The sequence below is a fragment of the Eucalyptus grandis genome, chromosome 3 (assembly GCF_016545825.1).
Source record: "Eucalyptus grandis isolate ANBG69807.140 chromosome 3, ASM1654582v1, whole genome shotgun sequence".
Taxonomy (NCBI): domain Eukaryota; kingdom Viridiplantae; phylum Streptophyta; class Magnoliopsida; order Myrtales; family Myrtaceae; genus Eucalyptus; species Eucalyptus grandis.
Genome location: NC_052614.1, coordinates 18353007 through 18359480, shown reverse-complemented (window position 1 = coordinate 18359480; position 6474 = coordinate 18353007).

Genomic DNA, 6474 nt, shown 5'->3' with positions numbered 1-6474 from the left:
TCCCTCCATATTTATGCTTTGATTTTCCAGGGTACTGCCTTAATACTCAAATTGGGAAGGAGGGGAAGAGGAGGAAAACCAAGTAAATTTTTGTAACTTTTGCGAGAAGACGTGGGAGGGATTTCAAAATTCTTCTCTCTTCCTTTACTCGATGTATCCAAGCAAAGTAGATTTTCCTTTATCACGACGGTGCATGCTTGCTAAATAGGCATAGGGTAAATCACGCGTTGTTGCTACCATAGGAGTCATTATCAAGTGAAATCAACTACACGTTAATTTTATTCAACAAATGCATGGAACTATACTTGACTTCCAATTGACGGGCATCAGCCATTATCCAAGACACGCTCCGGTGAACAATCGATGTGTCTGTTTATGTAACAAAACTGTTAAAACTCATAAAAACAACAATCAAAACAGAAAAATTTCTGTTTTTGAGAGAGAGAAAATATAAAAAAAAAAAAACAGTGCACTTCATACGTCTTGTGCTTAAGAAAAAAACTGTCGAGTACAACCACTAAATACAAAACAAAAAACTGCTCACGTACGTGCAACACATAACTGCACATAAACGTGCTATTAACTTCCTAGAAAATAACAAAAACACTAAATACATAACAAAATGAACTTGGCTGTTTTTTAATAAATAAATAAAAAAACAGAGTAAAACAGAGCATAAAACAGAACATAAGATAGCAGAAAACAGAGTAAAAAAACAAAAACAGAAAACAGCAACTGAGACATTATAATCCAACAAACTCCTCCTTGGATCAGTTGCTGCTGCATACTCCAATTTTCTTTCTTAATACTTCAAATCTTCCAGCTTGAAGTGGTTTTGTGAACATGTCTGCAAGTTGATCTTCAGATCTGCAATAAACAAGCTTAACTTCGCCACTTTGTTGCACCTCACGTAGAAAGAAGAACTTAACCTTGAAATGCTTAGTTTTGCCATGAAAACTGGATTCTGAGATATTGCTAAAGCGGCCTGATTATCCACATTAATTTCAATGCAATCACTGGAATTCAACCACAAATCCTTAATTATCTTCTTCAGCCATAAAGCTTGATTTGCAGCTGCAGTAGCTGCTATAAACTCAACCTCTACAGTAGAGTGAGCTACAATCTCTTGTTTTTTAGAACACCAGGAGAAACAAGCAGAACTAAGAATGAAACAATACCCAGACGTATTTTTCATGTCATCCACTGAACCAGCCCAGTCACTATCAGAAAATCCTTGTAAATTAAACTTCTGACATTTCTTAAACTTCATACCAAAGAACAATGTTCCTTTGAGATATCTCAATACCCTTTTTGCTGCAATCAAATGTAACTGACTAGGACTACTCATAAACCTGGATAAAACACTCACAGCAAATAGAATATCTGGTCTAGTTGCTGTAAGATACATGAGACACCCAATCAGACTTCTATACATAGAAGCATCTACTGCATCTGTTCCATCATTCTTCTGCAGCTTCTCTTTAGCAACCATAGGAGTGCTTACACTTCGACAATTTTCCATCTGAAACTTCTTTAGAATTTCCTTCATGTATTTTTTCTGACAGATGAAGATCTCATATGAAGCCTGTTTGACTTCCAAACCCAAAAAATAAGCCATCTTTCCCAAGTCTAACATCTCAAAAACTGCAAATAAATCTTGCTTCACCTTCTCTATCAATTCCATATCATTCCCTGTCACTAATAGATCATCTACATAAAGTGATAGAATTACAACATTGTAATTCACCTTCTTGACATAAAGAGTGAACTCACTTAAGCTTTTCACAAAGCCAAAATCTTGCAAATATCGATCTATCTTCCCATACCAAGCTCTTGGAGCCTGCTTCAGTCCATATAGAGCTTTCTTCAACTTGTATACACTCTCTTCTTGCCCTTTGATACTAAAGCCTTCAGGTTGTTCAACAAAAATTTCCTCATCAAGCTCTCCATTCAGAAATGCAGACTTGACATCTAACTGAAATATAGGACACCCATTCTCTGCTGCAATAGCTAACAGTAGCCTTATTGTATCAAGTCGTGCAACAGGAGCAAATGTTTTAGAATAGTCTACTCCCCATATTTGTGCATAGCCTTTCACCACCAGTCTAGCTTTGTATTTATTAACAGAACCATCGGGATTAAGTTTTGTTCTAAACACCCACTTAACCCCAATCACATTCTTATCGATGGTCTCGTCAACAAGCTCCCATGTGTGGTTTTTCGGATCATTGAAATCTCCTCCCTGCATTGCCGCAATCCACCTCCGATCCTCCTTAGCTTCCACAAAGTTAGATGGTTCGAGCATTGCCACATTGCTTCTTCCATAGATTTCAGCAAGTGACCTTGTGCCCCTCACTGGTAAATCATCCACACTGTCTTCCAATCCATCTATAACTTCATCAACCTCTACATCATTGCGAGGTTGTTTTCGAACCGCCTGCTTTTCTGCACTATTTCCTTCCCTCCAATTCCACTCATCTTCCTCTAGAAAAACAACATCTCTGCTTACAGTCACCTTCCCTGTCATAGGGTGAAAAATTCTGTAAGCTTTTGATTGGAGACTGTACCCGATGAAGATTCCAAGCTCTGCCTTCTTATCCAGCTTATCCCTCTTGACCTCAGGAACATGAGTGTAACACAAACACCCAAAAACCTTCAAATTTTTCACAAAAGGTTTAACACCATACCAGACTTCAAAAGGTGTTGACTCTCTAAGGCCTTTGTGGGCAACTGTTCAACAGAACATTGCAAAGATTAGTTTGCTTCAGCCTAGAACTTCTTAGGCAACATCTTCTCTTGCATCATACATCTGGCCATCTCCATAATACTTCTATTTTTCCTCTCACTGATCCCATTATGTTGAGGTGAATAGGGAGCAGTGAACTGCTACACAATTCCTGCTTGCTCACAATTCAACTTAAACTTGTGAGCAAAAGATACTTAACCATTATCGACTCCGAGCATTTTAATTTTCTTCCCACTCGATTCTCAACTAAGGCTTTAAACTTCACAAACACATTAGCAACTTCAGACTTGGCTCGCAGAAAATAAATCCAACTCATCCTAGTCATATCATCAGTGAAGGTAATGAAATACCTGCTACCATTGAGAGAAGACTCAGACATAGGTCCGCATAGATCTGTGTGGACCAATTGCAGCTTCTCACATGCTCTCCAGCCTCCTCCTTTGAAAGGAAATCTGGCTTGCTTGCCAAGAAGACAAGTTCTGCATTGTGGAAATTCCTCCTCCAAACTTGGCAAGTCATCCGCAAGCTATTTTTCTGCATAAACAACATGCTCTTCCCGTGAACATGCCCAAGTCTTTTATGCCATATCTCTGCATTTTCTTCTTTGCACTTTAAAGCCATTTGTTGCATCTCTTGTGGCTTGAACATGAAACTCTTGTCCTCCATTGGAATTCTTAGCACTTCTTTGCTATCTGCATTATTAATAAGACATTCCTTCCCTTTGAACTTCACTTTATAGCCCTTCTCAACTAATTGACCAACACTTAACATATTATGGTCAATATTTGGCACAAAGAGAACATCACTGATCAGCTTCACCTCTTGATTTCCTTCAATAGCCACTGTACCCTTCCCTTGCACTTCGATATACGTCCGTTGCCAATTCGACTCGGGACTCGACGACCTGTCTAGACTCCTAAACAGCTTCGAATTGCCAGTCATATGATTGGTACAGCCACTATCCACTAGCCATGCATCATTCCCGACAGAAGATTCAGAAAAAGAAGCTACAAACAAGTGCTCTTCCTCAGTTTCATTCATTGCTACCTGGGCTTTTCCTGCTTGTTGGTAATTTGTTTCTTTGCAGAATAAGGCTTCTATGTGACCCAACTTGTGACATCTTCTGCATCTAGCATCAGGCTTTCTCCAACATCTAAAAAACTGATGATTAGTTCCACCACAGTATTGACAAGGCTTTTTGTTCATCTTCCATTTGCTAGACCCACCAGAATTTCCTTCTTTTGCTACAAACTTGGAGTCACCAACATTTTCTCTAGACTGAATCCATTTCTTCCCTTTGCCTCCATCATTTAACTTCACTCTAGCTTGCAGCGCACCCTCTACAAACTCTTCTCTTCTCATCAGTCTTCTGTGCTCTTGCGCCTGCAGAGCATTTAACAATTCTGCAAGCTTTATATCAAGTAAGTCTCTTGTATTTTCCAAAGACGCTATGGTGGCTTCGAACTTCTCTGGAAAAGACACCATGATCTTCTGAACAAGCCTTTCATCCTTCAAGTCAGTCTCTAAAACTCTGATTTTTTTAGCTATCCCAACCAACCTATAAGAGTACTCCTTCACTGATTCTGAATCTTTCATCTGCTGCCTCTCAAACTCCCTCAGGAGATTCAGCACCTTCATGCCTCTTATCTTCTCATCTCCCTCGTATTCATGCTTCAAGAAATCCCATATTGCCTTTGCAGAATCACATCTCATGATCCTTGTGAAGATAGTGGGTGAAACAGCAGTGTACAGGCATGACTTTGCCTTGGCCTTCCTTGTGATTCTCTCTTTATGATACTTTATATGATTCAAAGTCGGATTGTCTGGAAGTGGAGCAACCTCATAATCATCCTCCACAGCTTCCCACAGATCATGACCCTCCAAAAATGCTGTCATCTTAATAGCCCATGCTTGATAATTTTCCCCAGTAAAGACTGGAGTTGCCATTGCAGAGAATCCACTCGATCCTGCCTCCATCAGCTTTTTCTTTGCAAATCGGAAGCAATCTTCACTCAATTACCCTCACTTCACAGTCCCTTAAGATCCCACAAACGCTCTGATACCAATGTTAAAACTCATAAAAACAACAATCAAAACAGAAAAATTTCTGTTTTTGAGAGAGAGAAAAGATTAAAAAAAAAAAAACAGAGCACTTCATACGTCTTGTGCTTAAGAAAAAAACTGTCGAGTACAACCACTAAATACAAAACAAAAAACTGCTCACGTACGTGCAACACATAACTACACACAAACGTACTATTAACTTCCTAGAAAATAACAAAAACACTAAATACATAACAAAATGAACTTGGCTGTTTTTTAATATATAAAAAAAAAAAAAACAGAGTAAAACAGAGCAGAAAACAGAGTAAAAAAACAAAAACAGAAAACAGCAACTAAGACATTATAATCCAACAAAAACATGCCATGGAGAGAAACATGTTGAATTGACCCTTGGCAGGCTGAGATATCCACGACCTAGCAACTTAGTTGTCCAGATACTATCTATTCCCCTCTCCTCTAGCTTGTGCTGTCTATTTGTTTTAAAAGGAGGAGGATATGACAGCACAAATGAGATTATAGACCAACTAATGGACTAGTTTAAGAAAGCAAGGGATTCTACCACACACAGCTTGCTTCGAGACCGAAGGGAATAATGAGGGGGATTTTGGGCCTTAGTCGTGGATCCTCTTTTGTGGGTCTGATCCTACGGCTTTTGCGCTTTCTTGAACGTTGGAGAATCATAACAACGTTCGGGTTCCCACATCCACAAAACGGAACAATGTGCACAGCATGAAGGTGATGAGGATTTCAAGGAAGCTCACTCAAAAACCCGATGGAAGTTTCTTGCATCTTATGGGAGCAATTTCATGGTCACTTCATGACACTTTCTGGTGCGATTTGCCAAGTGATTTTTGTGAAAAATGTTATGAAATTGAAACTGAAATCAGCTGAATGTCTAACATTCGAAAGAAACTAAGCACTTGAATAGATATGTTATCATCCAAAATAAAACCCAATGTTCATTTCATTATTAAATAGGCAATGCGAGATAATAGTTTCATTAGCGGGGGTTAGGCAATGGCCCAATTTCAATTTTAATTTTTAGCAAGCAGTTCCATTCCACATATGAAATGATATTGTATTTGTTCGTGTAAACAACTATCTAGATATAGTTGCAATCTCTTTATGTAAAAACCCTTTTTTGAAAATCTCAAAAGTTATTGGTTGACGTAGGACAAGTTGCCAATAGTTTCCTAAAATTAATTGATCAACAAATGAATAGAGTTTAGCACGACATTCATCAAAGTGAATAGATAAAGGCCGACCCGCTATGAGTGAGAGCTATGGACAATCTAGCATAAATCATGTTGACAAGGATTTTTCATAAGAATGCCACGGGGTTTCATTACAAATACCGGTGAAGAGCAGATGCTGAAAATGCATTTGTCCAAGCCTTTAAGTTAGCTTTGGAACTGTTCTTGTCAATCCTCCACAACCTCTACCGAAATTCACTACTCAATTCCAAAAATTCCCTGCCCAGCCACACCAATTTTCCTAAATTCCTCGCATAGCTTGTGCTTCACACTACTTTACCCTTCCGTTTTAGCATGCGGCATCGTAATCGTGGTGTCCTGCTCGCTTCACCTTCCTATTACATTTCCCTAAAGACTCCATTTATTAATAGAAAAGCAAGTCGAGTCAAGTTGTGCTTGATTTCAAAGTTC